The sequence below is a fragment of the Sorex araneus genome, chromosome 4, assembly GCF_027595985.1.
Source record: "Sorex araneus isolate mSorAra2 chromosome 4, mSorAra2.pri, whole genome shotgun sequence".
Lineage (NCBI taxonomy): Eukaryota > Metazoa > Chordata > Mammalia > Eulipotyphla > Soricidae > Sorex > Sorex araneus.
The window spans coordinates 44,196,309-44,211,504 of record NC_073305.1 but is presented as its reverse complement, the minus strand read 5'-3'; the positions used below and the strand labels follow the sequence as shown (position 1 = coordinate 44,211,504).

General features: G+C 45.4%; 1 protein-coding gene across 2 annotated transcripts in view; it reads left to right on the top strand.

Annotated features, from left to right (window-relative positions):
- Window positions 1-522: 522 nt before the first annotated feature.
- SCAP (SREBF chaperone) overlaps window positions 523-15,196 on the top strand; it is a 63,051-nt gene continuing 48,377 nt past the window's right edge. The window contains exon 1 of one of the 2 annotated variants that reach the window (XM_055136029.1): window positions 523-684. The gene's annotated coding sequence lies outside the window, so the exon portion shown is untranslated. The remainder of the gene's footprint in view (window positions 685-15,196) is intronic. The other variant, XM_055136030.1, reaches the window with a different exon arrangement.

Below are 15,196 nucleotides of genomic sequence, written 5' to 3'. Positions count from 1 at the left end.
TACGGGATGCACCCAGGGCTTTACTCATGCCAGGCATGCACTTTAGCACTGAACCATATCCATGGCCTCCTATGCGTCATTTGGATGTTTTCTTCCAGAGCACCTCTCGCATCAGAAATTATAAAATTCATTAACTAATTGTATGACTATACTTTATTCACCTCATCTGCATTTGCTGTACATCTCAGCTGTTTTTCATTTTCAGCTGTTACGCAACAGGAAGCGCGAATATCTTGCGCAAGCTCTAGCTAATTCCCGGGAACGCACCGTCAAAAGCTCCGGTGCGATTATAAGGACCCCGAACTCAGACTCCGGCTCCCCGCCCCTCCCCCGATCCCGGCTCGCCCCCGCGTCGCGGGACCGCGCCTCCTTCCCTCCCTCGGGGTAGTGTGGCGAGCGTCCGCCAGGGGACGAGAGGGAGCCGCGAGGCGGGGCTTCACAACGCATGCGCACTGCCCTGGGAGCACGTGCGGAGGGCGGCCGGGACGGGAGGGGAAAGGTAGAAGGTGAAAGGTGAAGGGGCGGGGAGTTGCGCGGGCGCCGGGCCGTCGAGAAGGAGAGGGCGGGCGCCACGCACCGTACCGCGGCCGGGAGCGCGCACGCCGCGGCCCGTCCCCGCCGCTGCCGCCGCCGCCGCCGCCGTCGCCGCCACCGCCGCCGCCCGGGGAACTGCTGCGGCCACAGGTACGCGCGTCCCCAGGGCGCCAGTCGGCGCGGCCAGCCGGGGCCTCTGGCGTGGAGGCCGGGGGAGTCCGCGATGGGGCCGCGGGGGCAGGGCCGCGCGGGCGTGGGCGCTGTCCAGCAGCAGCGCGGGCCGGAAAGGGGGCCGGGCCGCGGCGTCGCCACCCCCACCCGGGCCGCGCCCCGCGTGAGAGCCCTGCGGCTGTGGGGGTCGCGGCGTGGCCCGGCGGTCTCGGCAGCGGCGGCCTGGGTTTCCCCGAGAGCCGAGCGGTGGCGGCGACACTCGCTCCTCCGAGGGGGTCCTCCGTGGCTTCCAGGGTGCTGGTCTGCCCCAGCTCAGACTCGGCTCACAGGGCTTTGCTCGCCCTCTGGGGGTCCGGACTCGCGGCTGGGGGGTGGGGTGGGGTGGTTCTGGAGTCACGTGGGCGCTCGCGCGGTTGGAGTTGCGGAAAGTTGGTCGGGCCAGGCGGAGGTGGCTGTTGGCTGCAGGCACTGGGGGGCCCTGGCAGGAGCTCCCCCGCATTCGCGCCGCGCTGGTGGGTGGTGACACTTGCGAGCTGGGGGTACGGGCTCTCCCGACGTCTTAGAATGATCCTTGTGCCCGGGACCGTGGGATCTTTCATGGCGTGACCCTTTGATCTGACCACGCGTTGATGGAGTTTGGTCGCGTACTGACCGGCGACTCGAGTGAGGAACGAAGCTTCTGGAGAGCAGGTTAGCGCTGAGCGTGTCTGGTTACCCTGGAAAGAAGAGATTTTAGGTGTTTCTGAGAGATGCCTCGCTGATGAACTCCAACCCGCCTTCCTCCCGCTCCAGTGTATTAATACAGTTTAGGTTCTAGGCGTTTTATTAATTTTGCAGCATTCCCATTGGTCACGTTGGTGTTAAAAAAAAAATCCAAATACATTTAAAATATCTTTCTATAGTCTCTTACGTAGAAATGGAAAGAATCGTTTCTCGTTTATTTCGAACTGATTTCATTTATGCGGTCTGTTGTTCCTTGGTGTTTGTGGCAAGAACAGCACCTCAGCTGTCGAAGAGTGGCGCTTGCCTTGCACAGGCCAAGCCCTCTTTGATTCCTGGTGCTGCGTGTGGTCTCCAGAGCACAAAGCTGGGAATAGCCCCTGAGCACTGCTGGGTGTGGCCTGACTTCCAAAACAAAAGAAAACAAAGTACAAAAAACATCTCCAGTCATCCTCAGTTTATCGGTGAGATTGGACACCCTCATTTCCATAATCTAAATTCATTTATCATGAAGAGTTGGGTACAAAGCATACTCCTAGTTTATGATTAGAAAATGGAAATATAACAATTGAGGTGCACGGTTCATCTGTGAGCCATGCACTGGCCCAGCTGGTGAGCACACTCCTATCTGTGAGGTTCCCTGCAGGTGCGATAGGTGTTAGGGGTGCCCACTCCAGCCATGCATAGGAGTGTGTCTCAAAGACACTTAAATTCATGGGTGTTTGTTTACCTTCATTTGCTGGTCTCCTGCCTTAATTTTAGCGACTCTGAGAAATGCATCTGTGGATTGTATCCTCTCTCCTGCTGATGGGAAGACTGCCTGCCCCCAAAGAGAACAGGGCTCCTCGGTTTATTCAGCTTGTAAGTGTTGGATCCAGCTCGCCTCTCTGTTAGACTCAGCCACCTACTGCTTCCTTTGTAACTTGCTCCCTTCCTGAGCTGACCAGTGAAACAAAGTCCAGGTGGCTTCTTTTACCACCTGAAGTAATCATTCAAAATAAAATATTTATTGAGAATTTGTGCTGTCTAGGTACTCTGCTCTAATGGTGCACTAATAATAGCTTATCTCATTTGTCATAATAATCAGGGAAGGTGACTTGTTATCACCCCTTTCACTGATGAGTTTTCGGGATGTTATCTGCCTGCCCCTGGATAACCTCCTGAGTTAGAGGGAGAGCTCAGTGCTTACCCCTGTTTAGCTGACAACTGAGTGCCTGCTTGATGCTCTCCTTGCACCTTCTGGCTTCACCATTTTTTCCATTCTGTTGGCAGATGAGAGGTAGCAGAAAGAGTTAGTAGGGGACAAGAGAGGAAGCAAACATCAGACTTGAGTTAGAAGGTGAAACTCAGCAGGACAGAGACAGCAGCTTGTCTATAGTACTTGGCATTTTCCTTTTCTTTGTGTCCTGCCTCTAGCCAAGAGTGCTTAAGGGGTCCTCTGTGACCCATTCATAAGCTTGTGTTGTAGTCCAAAGATGGGGTGTGCACTCATCAGGATTGGACATGAATCTCAACAAACAAAACTTAATTATCAGGTTTACCTCAATTCTCATTTTCATTGATTTATAATTTATACTGTGTATTATAGTAGCATTTATAATTTAGACAAAAAATATACCTTTGTTGGAGATAGGTGTTCAGATTTTTGTATAGGGATCATGAGCCAAAAACGTTTGAAAATGGGAGCATGAAATATCTAAGATAATATGCCAGCTGTTTGTTTTATTTTGGGCCTCCCAAGTAATGCTCAGGGGGCCCAGGATCCACTCCTGGCAGTCTGGACTGGAGGTTCAGTGCTCAGACCTGAGACTGTGCTGCTGAGGCACTATGGCACCAGCATCACCAGGGCTATCTCCATGATGCTCAGGAAGCCATGGGTACCAGAGTCTGAACTGGATCTGGCACATACAAGGCATGTGCCCTAACCCGGGGACTGTATCTCTGGCCTGCCATTTGTTCCTGAGTTGGAAGTTAATATGATAAAGGATCTGGCATTTTAATAGTCTGTATGTCCTAAATAGAGCTCTACTTTCAAATTTGAAGCTATCATAATTTCTGTAGCCCTTCTAAAATTAAAACTTTGTTTATCTTCTTGTGTTTTAAACAAATTAAATTGTGGAAGCCAGAACAGCAAAACCATTAGTTATCCCAGGATGGCAGTTGTAGGTGTTTTCCAATGTTAAAGTATTTTCATGTGATTTAAATATTGAAATTCCAGAGGCAAATTGCTGTCACCTTTACAAGCTGTGTTTGATATACTTCGTGACACTGGACTCATCTCAGTGAGCAATTCCAGAATTCTGCCAGATTACGAAAAGTATTTCTCATCTTTCTGCTTATCATTTCACAATTGAACAGAGATTAGTATCTTGTCATGAATTTGCATTAAAGCAATTGAATGGGTTTCAAGCGAGAAATGTTTTCCTGGGATTGGAGCAATATAGTGCAGTGGGTAGGGCCTTGCACGCAGCAGACCAGGGTTTGATCCCTGGCATCCCATATGGTCCCCTGAGCACTGCCAGGAGTGATTCCTGAGTGTAGAGCTAGGAGAAACCCCTGAGTATCCTGGGTGTGACCCGAAAAGCCAAAGCCAAAGCAAGAAATGTTTTCCTAACTAACTAGACATCTAGATAGACATTGCTTCATACCAGTGATCCTCAGAACCATTGAATCACCTGGAGGGCTACTTTGTTTCTGCTTTGGGGTCACACCTGCAGTGCTGGGGCTACTACTAATTGGGGGATGTTCCCCATGCAGAGCATGCACTCTAGCCTTCTGAGCTGTTTCCCTGACCTTGGGGGAAGAGTTTTAACCCCACTTACAGAGTAGGAGGTTCTCTAGGTTAGAAGTAGACCCTGCAATTTGAACTTGAAACAGGTTACTGAATTTCAAAAAAGCGTGGGCGCACAAGGGGGGTCATGAGCATTCTGTGGTCAAGAACCATTCCTCTTGCTGGCCCACAGTGACAGATGGATGAGGGACCAGGGGAACGGAGAAACAGAGCCCCAGGCTGGTTGGTGGACAGTTTATTTCTCTCCTCCCCTATGTAGGTCGATGTCTCCTCTTACAGCACAATGATTCTCTCCCTTTCCCCATCGTAGTCATAGCCACAGTTGTAGTCTCCCTTTTCCTTTGCCTCCTTCTCTTCCCTGTGTTCTTAGCCTCGTTCTCTCTCTTCCCCTTATAGCATAGTTATAAGGAAGTCATGAAGTGTGGGAATACACATAGGTGGAATTGAACATCATCATAACAACAAACATATGTAAAGCCACTCCTTCAGGGGAAATTCTAGATTAGCTCAAGGACAAGATCTCATTTGAGGGTTCGGCACTCTAGGTTACTAGGAGATATGCTCAAGGGGGGCTGGAGCGATAGCCCAGCAGGTAGGGTGTTCGCCTTGCACTCGGTGTCCCAGGTTCAATTCTTCCGCCCCTCTCAGAGAGCCCGGCAAGCTACTGAGAGTATCTCACCCACACGGCAGAGCCTGGCAAGCTCTCCGTGGTGTATTTGCTATGCCAAAAGCAGTAACAACAAGTCTCACACTGGAGACGTTACTGGTGCCCGCTCGAGCAAATCGATGAGCAGTGGGATGACAGTGACAAGGGCAGGATTCCATCTAGGGTATATTGCTTCCTCCTTTCCTCAGCTGGTAATCCATTTAAGCAATCAGTAAATTTATTTCTTACTAATATTTCTAGTCATTTTGTATGAACACATATATTAAGCTTAAAGGGTGCCTCTTCCTGGGGACATCTCACTATCTATCCTGGCTACAGTCCTCAGGCCAGGTTAGTCTTTCCTAACCCCAGCAGGGTCCTTATTCAGTTCCTTCATTTTTGGTCATGAGAGAGTTTGTTCCATGACCATGCTTTTATTGTACTTAGGGCTCTTAGCTTGTCTCCTTTCGATGCCAGGGTAGCTTACAGCTTGCCCTGGGTCTATTCAGTCCCTTCGTCAGGCCCCTGCTTTGGAGGTGTTAGGAAATAAGGGCAACTGAGGCTTAAGTCATGTAAATATGATGGATGCCCAGGAGTAAATATTATTTGGAGTCAGTTAACTCCCATGTTACAAAAGCATAACATCAACTCTCTTCCTTTGTCTATACAAAAAGGCATTGCTAAATAAACCATGCAAATGACATAAAGGAAAGAGAAAAGCCGTGTAGGATTATTAATGCCTGATGGAATTGGGTGTGCTTCAGGGATTGTGGGAGTAAGTTAATAAACCTAAGCTCCTTGTGGGAGGAGCAAGGACAACCCAGTGTTATCCAACAGTTACCAGGTACTGCTGGCCTTGGGTACCATACTTTGAGAGCACTGGCTCCATGCACTTAAAATCATGCTTGCTGTGTGTGTGTGTGCATGTGTGTGTATGTAGGGGGGCTGGTTTGAAGGCTCCACTATTGTTCTGGCTCCTCATTGTAGTTTTTAAATATAATCTAGGGTTGGTGATGTAGCTTCACTGGTAAGAGCACCTGCTTTGTGTGAGACCCTGGATTCCATCCTTGGCACTGACAATTCTTTGTCAATAATTTTTTTGGGGGCCACAATTGATTGTGCTCAGTGGTTACTCCTCGCCCTGCACTCAGGAGTCACTCCTGGCAAAGCTTGGGAACTGTAAGGGGTTCCAGTTATTGAACCTAGGTTGACCCCATGCATAGCAAATGCCATACCCATTGTACTATTACTCTGGCCCCTGGAGAAATGTCTATTTAAGTCTCTGCCACCCCTTTATTCCCCTGCCTCTTTGAAATCAAATAGGTTTTTATTGCTGAGTTTTAAGTTTTCTGGATGTTAATATTCTGGGTACTCTGGATATTAATCCTTTGTCAAATATATTACTTGCAAATATTTTCTCCCATTCTGTGTCTTTTTTTACACAGTTATTAGCATATTTTGATGGACACAGTACTTTTTTTTTTTTAAATACAGTTGTCTGTTTTTCCTTTGTGGCCTTAACTTTTTTGTGTCATATCCAAGAAATTATTGGTATGTTCAGTACGGTGAAGCTTTGCCTTGTATTTTCTATGAGTTTGAAGTGTTTTTGTTCTTTGATCCATCTGTATTCACTTTTGCTAAATTCTGGAAAAAGTTAAATTTTGAAAAGGTTTCTTTTTTTCTTTTGCTTTTTTTTTTGGGCGGGGGGGGGGCGGGAGGGTCACACCTGAAGATGGACAGGGATGCTCTGCAGTCAGGAATTACTCCTGGCGGTGCTTGGGGGACCATATGGGATGCTGGGAATTGAACCTGGGTCAGCCTCGTGCAAGGCAAACGCCCTACCTGCTGTGCTATTGCTCCAGCCCCAAAAGGTTTCTTTCTAAAAAATTAAAGTTAATTATATCAGCTAACAACACACAGCTCAGTAAGTCCTCAATGACTTTAATAACACCATTGTGAGAACAATTTTCATTTACTGAACTATTTTTTGATAATTTCACTTACCATCTCATTGTAACAAGCAACATAAACTAAATTATTTTGTGCTTCCCACTCGGGGGCAGACTTGGCCGGGTGGGTTGGATGGGAAACCCCGGACAATGGTGGAGGGAAGGGCACATTGGTGGTAAGATTGGTATTGGAACAGTGAATGTCCAAAACAACTATCTTATAAAACAGTTTCATAAACTACGGGTTTAAATCAAGTTAGAAAAAGAATAATGAAGTGGATGATGACATTCAAATATACACAAAAGCAGAGAGCAGTGAATTTGTACGTGTGTGTGTGTGTGTGTGTGATCAGTTGTCTGCAGTTAATCATGAACTCAGAGACCCTGTTTTTTTGGTTGTTGTTTGTTTTTTGTTTTGAGACCTTTTGTCTCAAAAAGGTCCTCATGCATGATCCTCTTCTCGTTACTTAATTTTCCTTTTCAATATTTGGTGATTTTTTAATGGTAAAATAGATAACAGTATTTACCATTTATATGTGTGTCATTCATTGTCATCAATCAAATATGTTCATAATGTATAAACATCACCACTATCTTTTTTTGTTGACTTGCATTACCTTGAATTACAAAGTTATTCATGATTGAGTGTTAGGTACCCTTTGCAGAACTTTGTCTTCTTTTCAGACAGAAACTCTGTACTCTGTATCCATTAAAGAACTACTTTCTCCCTCCCCCCACCCCCAGTTCCTGGCAGCTGTCCTACTTTTCCTGAAGTGGCCTATTCTAGCTCCCTTTTATAAGTAGAGGTATGCTGTCTTTCATCTTTTGTGTCTGACTTACTTCACTTTATGTTTTCAGTGTTTAATCATGTTGTAGCATGTACCAGAAATTTGTTTCTCTTTCAAGCCAAATAACACTATCATTTCATCTCCCAATGAACATTTGGGCTATTATGAATAAAATACTGTTGTGAGCATGGGTGTACAAACACTTGTTTATATCTCTACTTTCATTTCTTCAGGTATATTCCTAGGAGAGGAATTACTGGATCATTTAGCGAATCTGTTTTCTTTTATGAGGAACCATCAAACTATTTTCCACAGTGATGTGCAATTTTACATTCCCATTAGTAATGGGTGAGCGTTCCAGATTCATCCACATCCTTACCAACATTTATTTCAAATCTCTAAAAATAAGGGATAGGGCTGGAGTGATAGTATAGTGGATAGGGCGTTAGCCTTGCTTGCAGCTGACCCAGATTTGATCCCGGCATCCCACATGGTCTCCTGAGCACTGCCAGGAGTAATTTGGCATGCAGAACCGGGAGTAAGCCCTGAGCACTACTGGGTTTTGCCTCAAAACCAAACCAAACAAGAAAGCCACGACAGAGTGTAAAAAACTTCTGCCCTGCAGGAGCGGCCTGTGCCATGGGGCAGATGGAGGAGGAAACGAGGACCAAGCCGGTTGATTGATCAGTTGCTGTTTATTCCATTCTCTCCACGCGCCTCTTCCTTCCTAGCTCCTCACTCCTCCATCCTGCTCTCTGGATCCTCCTTCACTCTGGATTCTTCTTCTTCACTAGTCTCTCCAGCTACTTGTCTCTCTTCACCTTGCCCTATAGGCTACAAACAGTTAGGTAGCAAAATCAACATAAGAAAGCCCTTCCTGAGGGCCCGGGCATTCCAAAGCCCTTCCTGACTGCCAGCAGGCAAAATACCTCAAGGTTTTTCTCCTTTCCTTAGTCCTAGAACTTATTCACATCTTAATCACTTGTCACTGTCATCCCATTGCTCATGGATTTGTTCAAGGGGGCACCAGTAACGTCTCTCATTGAGAGACTTATTGTTACTGTTTTTGGCATATCTAATCCGCACGGGCTCGGTACTCTCCGTAGCTTGCCAGGCTCTCCAAGAGGGGCCGAACTCGGGTTGGCCGCGTGAAAGGCGAATGCCCAACCGCTGTGCTATCACTCCTTATAAACATTTTTCTTAACTTTTTTCCCAATCTTGGTTTCAAGAGTTCCTTCATTTGGAAACCATGGGTTTACCTCATAAACTACTTTAAAGCAGTACTGGAGTTGGTCTCCGGAAATGCAGAGCTCCAGGTCCCCTGCTCTGCGGGAGAGATGCTGAATCAAATCCGTACATGACTTGGCACGTTCATTCTGGCTTGAGAAACCATGAAAGATCCTGGGAAGACCCAGAATCTGTCCCACCCCAGTGGGGGACAGCTGCCAGGACTCCAACTCCTAACACCCCAAAAAAATAAAATCCATTCTCTCACTCACTCTCTAGAGCAGGGGTACACTGAACACTATTCCTACCTTTAGCTGGTAGCTCGTGCCCACCCAGGCACGCCAGCTGCAAAAAAATCACAAAGGCGGCGTGCTCACGGGAGGGAGAGACGCAATGATGTGCCGTGTTGTTCTGCCGTTCGAGGGCTCTCGGGACAGCTCTCTCCCGCACGTGCTGCTCGCATTTGGCATTTTCAAGCCGCTGTGCATGGACCAGACTGGGACAGCTCCTCCCTGTGCTCTGCTTCTGTGCGTGCTGCCACGCTCTTCTCTGTCCCTCTGTCTCCGTCTCTGCAGTCTCTCCTTTGGTCTCCTCCGACCTCTCTGTCTCTGCCTCTGGTTCCTCCTCTGTCTGCACTGTCTCCTCGCCTCTGCCGTCTTCCTGTATGTCTTGTGTGTCCTCTGTGTCCTCTCTTGTGCCGTCCTCTTCTATCTCTACACATCTTAATGCTAGTTATTTTTGTATGGACATAGCAAGAGATATATTGAGGCTTGCAAGGCAGCTCTCCTGGCAACATCTTGCCACAGACTCAGACTACAGCACTCAGGCCAGAATAATCATTCCTCACCCTAGCAGGGTCCGAATCTAGTTATTACTTTTTGGATCATGACAGCATTTGTCCATGACCAAGCTCTTAACTTATAGTTAGCATTAGGCGCTTTGGCCAGGCCCATCTCGATGCCAGGGTAGCACATAGCTCACCGATTGCCCTGGGTCCGTCTCATCCCTCATCGGAACCCTGCTTTTGGGGTGCTAGGAAATAAGGGCAACTGAGGCTTAGGTCAAGAGAACAGATACCCAGGAGGAAAATATCATGTAGAGTCAAATGACTCCCAGGTTACAAAAGCATAGCATTCGCTACAGTCTTCCTGTGTCCATGCAAAAGGACATGGCTCTGAATAAACTATGCAGAGGACTCAAGGAGAAGAGAAAAACAATATTTACAAGTCAACAGAACACAAAGAAAGAAGTTACAGATAAACAGAGGAATGGGAGCACTGTGATGGGAGTAACCCAATAAGCCTAAACTACCTGAGGCTATGTTATCCTACTATAGAGAAATAACTTCATGGTCTGTTTGCATTGTTTGCAGAAGACCCAGGTTCAGTCCCTGGCACCAAGTGGCCCCTCAGAAGTACTAGGAGTGACGCCCCCCCTCCCCCAAGTAAGCTGGGACTATATTACCTGAGCACTGCCTAGTATGTCACCGCTGCAAAATAAAACCGTCGATAGCAAGAGAGATAGTATAATGCGAAAGTATATGTATCCAATCCATGTTTGATCTCCAGTACTCAATATCGTCCCCTGTGCCATACACCATAAACACTGCTGGTTGTGAGCCATCATAATTGATGTGAAGTGTTACCTCATCAAAGTTTGGGTTTGTATTTCCTCATGATTAGGAATTGTTGAGCATCTTTTCATGTTTTTATTGGTCATTTGCACATTTTTTTTAAACATCACAAAACATCTTTGGAGAAATGTCCATTCAAGTCCTTTGCATATTTTTGAAGGGTGCTTTTTGTTTTTGATGTTGAGTTGTAGGAGTTTTCTATATTCTGGATATTAATTCTTTATTTGATAAATATGTATACACTCTCCCATTATGTTGTGGATTGTATTTCACTGTTATTTGTGTCCTTTGATGCCTCCAAATTAACCATTTTTGTCTCTTTATTTTCTCTTATCACATATGCTTTTAATGTCATGTCCAAGAAATCTCGTATCAAAATCCAAAATGATGAAGCTTTACTCCAAATTTTCTTTCAAGACTTTCATGTTTTTAACTTTTTGTTTAGATCTTTGATTCATTTTCAGTTACTTTTGTGTTTGATGTAAGGTAAGGGTCCATCCAGTTCTTTCTCATGTTGCTACCTCTTTTCCTCAGCACCGTTTGTGGAAACAGCAGTCCTTTTTCTCTAATGATCTTGAATCATTTGTTGAAAACAAATTAGTAATAATATGGGAAGGTTTATTTCTTGTCCTTTATTCTACATATCTTTTCTTAAGCTGATGACACATTTTAAATGTCTGTAGTTTTGTCAGAAGTTTATAAATCAGAAAATGTGAATCCTCTAATTTTTAAATTCTTTTTCAAGGTTGTGTTGGCAGTTTAGGATCCCTTGAAATTCATAATAATTTTAGTGTGTGCTTTTTTGTTTCTGTGAAAATTGCTGTTGGAATTTGACAAGGAATGCATTATTAAACTGTAAATTGCTTTGGATACTATTTTTATCTTAAGAACAGCGTCTTTTAGGGGAAGGGATAAAGCTTGCATATATGAGACCCTGGGTTTGTTCTCCAGTAACTTCCCTCCCCCAATGGTATTTTCTGATTCATAAGTAGAGAATATTTTCCCCTTTGTTGTTTATCATTTTTTATTATCCAGCAGTGTTTTGTAGAATATGCTTTGCCTCACCTTCCCCATTCTTTTGGTTAAATTCATTCTGTTTTTTTGTTTGTTTTGGATGACATGTGACAGTGCTAGGGGGCTACTCCCTGGGGAAGGTGTGGTGGGAGGTCACTCCTTGAAATGCTCACAGGACTAGGTAGCTTGAATCAAAACTGGCCTCATACATGCAAAGCATGCACTCCCAACACTTGGACCCATCTTCCTAACCCTGTTACTTGTCACTGTCACAGTCATCCCATTGCTCATCGATTGTTCAGCGGGCACCAGTAACGTCTCTTATTGTGAGACTTATTGTTACTGTTACTTGTATTCCTGACTATTTAAATAATTCTGATGCTGCTAGATACAGGATTGTTTCGGTTCATTTTTGGCTTCCTCAGTTGTTAATATGTGGAAATGCAACAGATTTTTGCATCTTGATTTTTGTTGAATTGATTTATTAGTTGTAGTATTTTTTTTTTTCTTTTTGGGTCACACCTGGCGATGCACAGGGGTTACTCCTGGCTCTGCACTCAGGAATTACCCCTGGCGGTGCTCAGGGGATCATATGGGGTGCTGGGATTCGAACTCGGGTCGGCTGTGTGCAAGGCAAATGCCCTACCCGCTGTGCTATCGCTCCAGCCCCCAGTTGTAGTATTTTTATATATGAAAATTCTAGGGATTTTTGTTTAGATTTTTGTTTTTGTTCCTGGATCATACCTGGTGGTGCTCACGACTACTCTTGATTGTGCTCAGAATCACTCCTTGAGGGGATAGTGGGGCCACTTAGGATTCTGAAAATCGATCCCCAAGTGCAGTGAAAGCGCTTTACCTACTGTACTGTCACTTTGGCCTGAATTGTGGTGCTTAATAGACATCTGAACAGATATGTCTATTAAGTGGGAATAAGAATATGGATAAAGAATGTGGGGAAGAGGTTTTAAATAAGCATATGAAAGTCATCAGCAGATAGATGAGTGAGCCAGGGACCACGGAGTCTGAGTAACCCTGGGTAAATGAGGAAGCTGCCCAGGGATGGAGCCCAGAAGCAAAAGTTTCTGTAAGGTTGGACCGCCATGGGGACAAGAAGTCATTGGAGACCGGGAAATGGTACATTTGATATTTTTCCATTTGGTGATAGTGTCTTCATAGTTAACTCTTTGATGCACAGGGGTCACTCCTGGCTCTGCACTCAGGAATTACCCCTGGCGCTGCTCAGGGGACCATATGGGATGCTGGGAATCGAACTGGGTTGGCTGGTGCAAGGCAAATGCCCTACCCGCTGTGCTATTGCTCCAGCCCCTCAGTGACTTCTTTTAATAAGGTTTGAGCTCTTTTGTGGAGCTCCTTTGTGAAGTTAATGATCTTTCTTTAAGCACTAAGCAGGTCTTCCTTAGAGAGATTAGAGGATTGAAAGAGTCATTCCTACACAGATAGCCCAGAGGACTGGGTGCTGTAGGATCAACATTTTTGTTATCTTACTACTTGGGTTCATACCCACTGGTACTCATGGCTTACTCCTGGCTCTGAGCTCAGGGATCATTCTCGGCAGTCAGTACTAAGGGAACTTGTGGAGTGCCTTGGATTGAACAGAGGTCAATCATGTACAAGACAAGCACCATAACCACTGTACTGTCTCTCTAGCCCCCTAGGATTATCTTTAATAAAAAGTCTTTGTAGATTATGTAGTGAACTGAAAAAACCAGAACGATAGTACAGCGGGTAGGGCATTGTTTGAGGCCAGCCCAGGTTCAATCCCGGCAGCGCGTGTGGCCCCCGTGCACTGTCAGGAGTAATTCTTTCTCTCTCTCTCTCTCTCTCTCTCTCTCTCTCTCTCTCTCTCTCTCTTTTTTTGCTTTTTGGGCCATACCTGGCGATGCACAGGGGTTACTTCTGGCTCATGCACTCAGGAATTACTCCTGGCAGTGGTTGGGGGACCATCTGGGATTCTGGGAATTGAATCCAGGTTGGCTGTGTGCAAGGCAAATGCCCTACCTGCTCTGCTATAGCTCCAGCCCCATAATTCTTGAGCGCAGATCCAGGAGAAACTCCTGAGCACTGCTGGGTGGGCCCCCCCACCAAAAAAAATAAAAACCAAAAAAACAGATGTGATGATGATGATGATGATGATGATGATGTAGTGAACTTCTGGTTAAAACAAAAGATTGTTTTAATGTATCTTTTGTTATCCATCTGATAATGGATGATGGCTATACAGCTCTATGAATGTATTTAATGAACTGAAAACCACTTAAAATGGTTGGCATGACAAATACTATTTCATTTTTATTGTTGTGGAACCCAGACCCAGCAGTACTTAAAGGGCCAACTGGGATACCCTGGCAGTGTCATGCAATGCTTGGGACCAAACCAAAAGCCTCATACAAGCAGGGTATGTGCCTCACCATCCCTAAAATGACGTTTTGTTTAGTTTGGGGGCCACATCTCAGGGTGCTCAGGGCTTACTACTGACTCTATGCTTGGGGACTTATATACAGTAAAGGACATCAAACAGGAGATGGCCACGTGCAAAGCAAGCTCCTCTACTATCCTGCCCCCAAATGTTATTTTTTAAAATTTCATTTTAGGCAGCATAGCTTACTAAACTGTTATTCATAGGGTTTCATGCTTGAAACATTCCAACACTACACCCTCCCCGCAGAGTTCCCATGTTCTCTGGCATTGACCCAGTGTCTCTCCCTTTCCCTTCCCTGTAGTAAGCTTCCAGCAGAAGGCTTGTTCTCAGTCCCTGCCATGCTGTATCCTGCATGTGAGAAATCACTCTGTGCTTGCCCCTCTCCTTCTAACTTCACTCAGCATGATACTCTCTAGGTCCATCCACGTAACAGCAAATTGCATGATTTCACTTTTCCTTAAAGCTGAGTAGTATTCCATTGTGTGTATGTACCAGTTTCTTTATCTGCTGATCTGTTTTTGGACACCTGGGTTGATTCTAGATTTTGCCTGTTGTTGATTAGTGCTGCAGTGAACATAGGAGTACAAATGTCATTTTAAAAGAGGGTTGTTGGGCCCGGGGCTGGATGCCAAGAAGTAGAATTCCTGGGTTATCCATATGTTCAATTCCTAGTTTTTTGAGGAGTGACCATGTTGTTTTTCCACCAGCGGTGGACATTCCCAATTGACATTCCCACCAGCAGTGAATGGGGGTCCTCTTTTGTCTATCCGCACCAACACTGGTTGTTTCTGTTCTTTGTGATGTGTGCCAATCTCAGTGGTGTGAGATGATAGCTAAATGTCAGTTTTTCAATTTGTGGTTTACTATAAAAACAACTGTGCTTTCTATTGTTTATTGTAAACATTTTGATCTTAATGTTTGAAAGACTCTTAAATAGGTGAAAACAAAGTATTTTGTTATGAGTTGCTTGAGAATAGTCTTTATTTTGGGAGTATTCCTGGTCTAGGAATTGAAACCTGATGATAACTCCTGTGACCTGGGTCGTATGACATGATTGCCTTAAATTTTCTTTATTTATCTGTAAAATTAGGGTGTTGTGTTGGGTGAGCCTTTTTCTCCAGTTCCAAAACTTTCTCTCTATTTGCATACTAAGGGTCTTAAAGACATGAACAATCCAGTCTTAGAAGATTTGCAAGAATTGTGGTCCTACAGTTTGTCGCAGTCCATTACTGCCCTCTTACTTGGATATTACTTAGGACCAGATGACCATTCCAAAAATGAGC